This window comes from Aotus nancymaae, unplaced genomic scaffold (assembly GCF_030222135.1).
Source record: "Aotus nancymaae isolate 86718 unplaced genomic scaffold, 86718_ANA_hifiasm-v0.15.2.pri h1tg000002l, whole genome shotgun sequence".
NCBI classification, from domain to species: domain Eukaryota; kingdom Metazoa; phylum Chordata; class Mammalia; order Primates; family Aotidae; genus Aotus; species Aotus nancymaae.
In genome coordinates, this window is record NW_026988413.1 from 13,967,098 (window position 1) to 13,975,972 (window position 8,875).

The window sequence follows — 8,875 nt, forward strand, 5'->3', positions numbered from 1 at the left end:
CTTTTGTAGGAAGCACAAATCCTCCTGGATTCAGTTCAACTTAGCTTAACAATGTTACTTGAGTGTCAACTATATGCCAGGTGCTATGGTCAGCTCTAGGGACACAATGCTGAATGAGACACCATTCCTGCTTCTTTGAGCTCAGAGGAGAGATGATAGAACGGCTGTGTGGCTCGGGTGGGGAGAGGGATTGCTAGTGAGTAAGGTTCTCGGAGGAGATGATGCCTAAGTAAACTAGAAGAATAAAAAATATGAATAGCTAATGAAGAAATGATATTTTAGGCCCAGCGAACAGTCTGAACAAAGAAAGGGAGGCCTGAAACAGCAAGTTGTGTTTTGGAAACTATAGGAAGATGGAGAACATCAAGTGCTAGTTGGGAATATCAGGCAAGGATGCTGAGAGGTACAGGCGATGCTGAGAGGTACAGGTGATGCTGAGAGGTACAGGCGATGCTGAGAGGTACAGGCGATGCTGAGAAGTACAGGTGATGCTGAGAGGTACAGGCGATGCTGAGAAGTACAGGTGATGCTGAGAGGTATAGGCGATGCTGAGAAGTACAGGTGATGCTGAGAGGTACAGGCGATGCTGAGAAGTACAGGTGATGCTGAGAGGTACAGGCGATGCTGAGAAGTACAGGTGATGCTGAGAGGTACAGGCGATGCTGAGAAGTACAGGTGATGCTGAGAGGTACAGGCGATGCTGAGAAGTACAGGTGATGCTGAGAAGTACAGGTGATGCTGAGAGGTACAGGTGATGCTGAAAAGTACAGTTGATGCTGAGAGGTACAGGCGATGCTGAGAAGTACAGGTGATGCTGAGAGGTACAGGTGATGCTGAGAGGTACAGGTGATGCTGAGAGGTACAGGTGATGCTGAGAAGTATAGGCGATGCTGAGAGGTACAGGTGATGCCGAGAGATACAGGCGATGCTGAGAAGTATAGGCGATGCTGAGAGGTACAGGTGATGCAGAGAAGTATAGGCGATGCTGAGAGGTACAGGTGATGCTGAGAGGTACGACAATGCTGCAAAGCACAGACTCCATCTCTGACTGCAGGTGGTGGAGAGAAACACTGAGGTGTTCTGAAGAGGAGGCCAAGAGCATCAGATTAACATATTAATTTGCAGGGTAGTGGAGAGAGGGAATTATTTTATCTTGAAAGCAAGTAACACGCATTTTTAAACAGGAAAAAAAAGTAGAAAATACAATGTAGTGAAGAAGGAAGGTCAGGGTGAGGAGGAAGAGAGAGGAAAACCTGGCAATCCATCTACTCCTAGACAAATACTTTTAAATTTTCAAAAATCTAGATTTTAGGATCAAGATCATCATTGACCACATTGTCTCAGCACACCATGCAGGTCTTTCAATGTCTCCTCTTCTTCAGAACACCTCAGAGTTTCTCTCCACCACCTGCAGTCAGAGATGGGGTCTGTGCTTCGCAGCATTGTTGTACCTCTCAGCATCATCTGTACCTCTTGCATGAGTCAAAAGGGGAAACTTCTCAAATGTTAAATATGATTTACACAGAATTATAAGGGCTGATTTAGCCTGAGCCCTATCGTTACCATGACAACATAACAAAAGGAAAAATTGATGAAGCTGCTCTAATCCAGAAGATCCTTAATAACTTTTGATATCAAGTAAGTCACACGCAGCCTCCTGCACAAACCATGTTTTACACCAGACATTTTTTTCTCCCTTTGGAGACAAGTTCTCACTTTGTCACCCAGGCTGGAGAGCAGTGACACAATCATGACTCACTGCAGCCTCGACCTCCTGGGCTGAAGCCGTCCTCCTGCCTCAGTCCCTGAAGTAGCTGGGACTACAGGCTCATGCCACCATCCTGACTAATTTTTTGCATATATATATGTATTTTGTTTGTTTTTAGAGACAGGGTTTTGCTATGTTGTTCAGGTTGGTCTTGAACTCCCAAAGGGCTAGGATTATAGATGTGAGCCACTGTGCCCGGCCCAGAAATCCTAAATTATCTAAATTTTATATGTCAATATAACATATTTCCTCTATGTATACACTTAATTGTGGGGGCAAAATTGGCCCAATCCAAAGGTGCTTTCAGAATTGTTTTAATAAATCTAGCAATAAACAAAAGGAAAAAAAATAGTTGGCAAACAAGTAATTACAAAAATGATGTGCAGTATAATCCCATAAAAACCTATGCACAATGGCATGTGACCACATCCATGAAAATAGAGAAAGGAAGCATTAATAAGGTAAGGGTGCAGAGATGAGGGGAGACCAAATATTTATCAATGAAGTTTTACTAGTCCAACGGGGTTTGAGAGAACTGAGGTGACTACCTCTTGAAGCTGCTGGCAATAATATATGATTGTACCACTATAATGTATTATTAAACTATGATAAACACATAATTTATGTCATTAAATGTAAATCATTTAATTTGTAATATTAAATCTAAATATGTAATTTATATTATTGCTGAGCTAACAATAATATATCATCATTATAAGCCTTTTCCTTGTCATTAGCTACTTTTCCATTATAAGAATATGTTACATTTTACTCCATCAAACTGTATTTTTTAAAATGCTGCCCCGTGTCCTGATTTTTCTACTATGAACAACATTGCAATGAGCATCCCATTTTTACTTTTACATAAATTCATGTTCTTAGTATAAATTTCTAATTGGAGTTCCTATACTGCAAGTTTTACTTAAATCACAGCATTATCAGCCTTTTTCATGGGACATGCTACTCCAGTTCTCACTACAAACCTTTACACTCAATATTTGCTCTGCTCATAAAACATTTGCCCAAATACAAATAAAATAATATTTCATTGAGCACTGACTATATGCCAAACATAGGTCTAAGTACTTTATCTATATTTAATGTAGTTTTCAAAACAATGCAATGAAATAGGTGTGATTCTTAGCCTTATTTCACATAAGAGGAAACTGAGGCACAGAGAGGGTAAAGTCATCCAAGTTTACACCAGGAACTAGCTTCAAATCAGAAGTCTAGCCCCAGAGGCAGCTTTTTGCAGCCACTATCCTGATACTTCTCACATCTGGCTCCTGCTCATCATTTGGGCTTTGTGTACAATGCTACCTCCTCCTGTCCCTCTCTTTGCCATTGTTCCTAAAGTAGTCTACACTTACCCTGCCCTGCCCTGCCCCACTACCCCAAATTTGGTCTCTGACTTTTTCTTTTCTCAAAAAACTGAGTCCTATTATTTATATCCCGTTTGCCTCCTGGTTTCTGGATGAATTCAGCCAATGGAGGTTCCCTTAGGAGGAGATAAAAGAACAAAAGGAGACTGAGATAGCAGGATTTCCTTCCACCTCTCCCCATGCTTTATACTATGTCTCTAGCATAACTGATTCTCTCCAGGCCCACAGCCTTCATGATGTGGCCCATCCACAATAGCTCCATCTCCCAGCAGCTTTGGTGTTGCTACCTGCTGTCTTCTCTGCCTGGTCTGCCGGCACTAAGGGATGTTAATGGCTTCCTAATGTTGCTAGTCTCTGGGTGCCTCAGCATCCCTTGTTTGTACCTGTATCCCAGTTCACATCTCTGTAAGTGGTGCCTTCATTAAAATCTCTTCACTGGAATCATCTGAGGTGAACTCTGTTTCCTAGCAAGAACCTAACTAATAGAATCAACACATTCTCTTTAATTTCTTCATGCTAGTTTTTTACAGTCTGAAGTCAACACGTATATATTGTGTTTCTCTAGCTTCAAGTTTAAAATTCACAAATGGAAGAATCTTGTCTATATTATTCAATTCTGTTTCCTCAGCATGTGATAAATATTTGTCATATTTACTTATCTATGTGTTTATTTATTAAAGGGTATACATATTACATTGCCCTCCAGAAAAAAAAAAAAATATATATATATATATCTGTGTTTCTGTCAAAGAGTGGCCTTAAGTCAAAACATTTTTGTTAGATGCATCCTGGAAAAAATAGAACAGCCTATAAAACAGACTAATGGGGCACTGAGTTCCAGGAAGATCAATACGAAGGTGCTTCTCAAAACAATCACAGCCACTGATTAAAGGCCATAGCTGGAGCCCAAGAATCAGGGAGCTGTTTGTCCATCAACATGGGTCCTATATTTTCTCTGATTAAAGTTAACATTTTTCTTTGAAAGTTATTGTTACTTAACAGGCAATTTAGAAAGGGAACAAGCAGGCTGGAGGTTAGCACTGGTAGAAAAGTTGAATTTTAATTAGAGAACCCACATGCATCCTCAGGGATCGAATGGCACAATACTAAGGCTTCTTTGACTGAAGATTTGGGCAAGAAAAGATCTGAGGAGCAGCAAGACCTCCTTGTAGAAGGGGCTGCATTTTCACAAAGAGGAATTGGAAGATGGGGTGGGTGGGGGAACTGGGGTTTAGCAGATTGTTTTGGTAAGGAAGATGGCTTTGGGAAGAGAAATAAAGAGGGAGAAGACTCAGCATGAGAGTGAGGAAAAGCCACGGAGTCCCATCCTCGTGAAGGGCCAAGCCCTTCAGGGACTTCCCCCATATGATACACAGCACTGAAAGCCAGCTGGAATGGTGACCGCTGACCTTGAGGGCTGAGGATCAGTGAGTCAGCCACTTCACCTGTGGCATCTGAACTGTTTAGTTATGTGAACCAATATAGTCTATTATTTTAGCCACTTGAAGCTGAATTTTCTATTGCTTATTTTGGAAAGACTCCTAACTGATAACTAATCTGGTACCAGAGATGTATGAGGCAAGGAGACCCTAAGAGGTGAGATCGGCTGCAATGAGATGGGATGGAGGGCAGTGGGCATGCCTCTTTCTCATGCTGGGACTTTAGTGATCTGCATTACATGTTTGCAAAACAGCTGGTTAAAATGCCACCTATGCTGTCTTATGAGTCAAACTATGAAACTAGCTTGATAGGCAAGATAGACAGGAAAATAGACTTGATAGGAGTAATTTTAGATTATCAGAGTATGTTAAGTACTTCCTGTGGTTCAGCTAGAAAGAAATGACCTTAGACTGTCAGGGTCTGAAGGCAGAGGGGGATGGTACGTAGGTCTCCCTTGACCAAAAGAAGCTTTTTTGTCTTTAACAAGCAATCCAAATGTCAGAGACCCTGGTAGTCTTGAGCTGGCAAGAGGAAAAAAGCTAAACTCTCTACTTGTAGCCAAAAGTAACTCCATTCAGGGAACTTCTGAAATACTTGTTATTGCTGACACAAAGTTATTATTCCAGTTATAAAAAGCCATTTATACACAGACATACAGCCCTGGGACCAAGTGCAGGTTATTAGTGAGTCCCCATGGGACCATTATTTCATCTTATTCAGGGGTAGAAGCCAAAGTGTATGTCATGAAGAGAAATAGGGGAATGAGCATTGAAGGTCTATTTATAGGCCATGCAGAAATTCCCATACCTAATTTTAGAATCAAGTATTTTACTTTGGTCACTAGCCCAAATTGGTGAGACCAAAGAAAATAAAATCTCACTATACATTTGTGGGAGTTTTGACAGAGAAATGTGTGGTTGTATTGACAGAAAAATCCCAAGCCAGATTGCTAATAGCCTCTGCTTAACTCAATTTCTAAAGTGTCTCCAGAATCCTGAAAGTGAAGCAAGAAGTGGGTTTCTAAAACACCATAGTCCTTTGTAGATCAGTGAGGAAGCACCTTCTCTTAAGTGGTCTGGACTGTTTAGTTATGTGATTTTGACTGTTAACCTGGAAACTAGCTAAGATGGAATGTGCCAACTGTACGGTTGGTTCACAATGCTTTTGAAAAAACTAAAAGATCTCTTGATTGGCAAATTATATCTGGACTTGGAGTAACAATAAAATAATTATAAACAGCTATTCTAATAGGTATGGCAATTTTTTGGTGTGTATGGTGATTCTTATAAGGGGCACATCCCTGTTATGAGAATCTTGGAATCTATGTCCTTGCAGTCCTTGTAGGACATACTAGCTCCTGTGTGTCATGAGGCTTTTAAGTTAGAAAAATCCCTGCATCCCCCAGTATGAATCTGAACCCTTTGATCTGAACTGTCTCCTATGAGGAGGACAGCCTGTCGGCGGCTATGTGGACCAGTATAGATTGCTGATGCAAAAGCTACTGTTGAGAGAAATGCCTGACATTGTCTCATTAAATATCAGCTGTTCTTATCTGAGATCCTTTGAGTCCTTGGTGGCTAATGTGGCCTTCGGGAGTCTTTTGAGTTTGAATACTTAAATAAACCAATGAAGATACCCTTGGTGAGCAGAGCATGCTTAGAAAAAGAAATTTCCCTGTTGTGTAACTCACATGTAACCATGGAAGACAATGAACAGGAGATCCTCCTGAAAGCTAAAATAGGCAGTCAAAGATTATTTTGTCTGTTTCCAAGTTTAAGACATTTTAAAAGGAAAAAAACCCAACAGTTTTATCTGCACATAAAAACAGGATTGCTTATTATTTTATTTTAGACCTGGAGCTTGATATTGTGACCGATGGGACTCTGCATTGTCTCCATTTAGCAGTAATGGGAGAAGTTGGGAGTGTGTGTGTGTGTTTGGTTTTACTCTGTTTTGTTTTTGTTTTTTTAGCATGTGCATTTTAGAAATGCCCTATTTATCTTGGGAAGTAAAATAGATGGGAGTTTTATACAACCAAAATGAAGTAGTATAGTGGGCATTTACTGCTTCGAGCCACTCAGCATCAACTGCTACCTCCTTGAGATGGTTTAGCTGTGTGTCCCCACCCAAATCTCATCTTGTAGTGGCATAATTCCCATGTGTTGGGGGAGGGACCCAGTGGGAGATGATTGAATCATGGGGTTGGGTCTTTCCCATGTTGTTTTTGTGATAGTGAATGGGTTTCATGAGATCTGATGGTTTTGAAAACAAGTGTTGCTGCACAAGCTCTCTCGTTGCCTGCTGTCATGCACATAAGATGTGACTTGCTCCTCCTTGCCTTCCACCATAATTGTGAGCCCTCCCCATCCATGTGGAACTATAAATCCAATCAGCCTCTTTCTTTTGTAAATTTCACATCAGCAGCATGAAAATGGACTAACACACTCCTGTTGGTAACAGAATCACAATTTTAGTTCAGGTGTGGACTCTCCTTTGTGCAGCTCATGAGCTTTGGAGGTTGATTCTATTTCTGGTGCCAGGTGTAATCCCTGACTGGCTTAAGCCCATCATCACGTTTCAGTCTCTTGGCCTTAGAGATGGTTTCAGGGAAAGGCATGGACAGATGACTAAATTCTAACCCATAACACCTGAGGAGAAATTGTATAAGGGTTTCTAGGAAAGAAATGTCTATTTGTTTGAAATAAGTGTCAGGAGAGGCATTCTCTTCCTGCTAGAGGAAGCCTGGAGTCCCAGGAGATGCTGACAGACATATTATGACAATAAAGTCCCAGGTAGAGGCAAACAATGTGGGAGGTAGAAAGACAGATAAAAGGAAACGGGAGGTTGGAGATACAACTGACCTGAGGATCAAGCCTCACCTAAAATATGTCCATTCTTTGTTAGGTTACTTGAAGCAATAAATTATCATTACTGTTTGATTCAGCTTGAGTCAAACCTCTACTGCTTGCATCCAAAACATTTCTTAATAATCTGTTTCCTTTATCCAGAAAATATGGCACATATACACCATGGAATACTATGCAGGCATAAAAAAGGATGAGTTCATGTCCTTTGCAGGGACATGGATGAAGCTGGAAACCATTCTCAGCAAACTGACACAAGAACAGAAAACCAAACACTGCATGTTCTCACTCATAAGTGAGTGTTGAAAAATGAGAACACATGGACACAGGAAGGGGAATATCACACACTGGGGCCTGTTGAGGGGTTGGGGGCTAGGGGAGGGATAGCAGGGGGTTGGGGAATGGGGAGGGATAACATTAGGAGAAATACCTAATGTAGATGATGGGGGGATGGATGCAGCAAACCACCATGGCATGTGTATACCTATGTAACAATCCTGCATGATCTGTACATATACCCCAGAACTTAAAATATAGTGAAAATAAATCTGTTTCCTCTTTATATAGTGGACTTTTCATCTCATATTATTTTTTTCTTGACTATGTACTTCAATGATAAAAGCCATAAATCCTTGGACTCTTGGGAAAATGCAAAACAGTTTCCTTGAATTTCTTGTAGATTCTGCCATATGCCATTTTCAGTAATATGCTTTTTCCCTGGGTCTTTACATGCTGTGGCTTCCTCGTGTCCATAGGTATGTGCTGTTGTCATTGTTCTAGCTCTTTAACTAAGGTGAAATTTGCCAAGATTCAATACAGAAGTTCAAAGCATCTTCCTATCTTTTTCCAGATCTTTTCTTTCTGAAATAAAATCAAAGTAGGTTTTAACCAGACCAATTTTCTTCCTTACAATTATTTTCATTCAGCCCAGACTTTGGCACTAGGCAGTGTCAGTCTTGGGCTTCAGTCTGGGGATCATTACCAAATTACAGGGATATGGTTAGGGAAACCCACTATATATAAGGTAGTAGATTATTAACACAGGGGTTTATTTAAGAAAAAAATTAATTAAGTTACAGTGGACAAAACAGGAAAACAGTCTCCAATTTCCCACTCTCGTTTCCTAGGAAGGATGCTGTCTGCTCATACTCTCAGGGTACAGGTTATTAGAGAGAATAAATAGCAGCTGTTTTGACTATGTTTTACCCTTCTTGACCCTGATTTTAGATGCCTATTCAAGTGTTGAATCTCAAAACATTATCTAGGCAAGCAGGATAGTTCCCACAGCTTCCCTCCCTGTGGCCAGAGCTCAGCTTGCTTATAATAAACCTGTAATAACCCCATCTGTCATGCTAAGTCACTGTCACCAGAGGTAGGCAGTTACTTTATATTGGCCCAACTGCTTCTAATTTTCTTAGAAT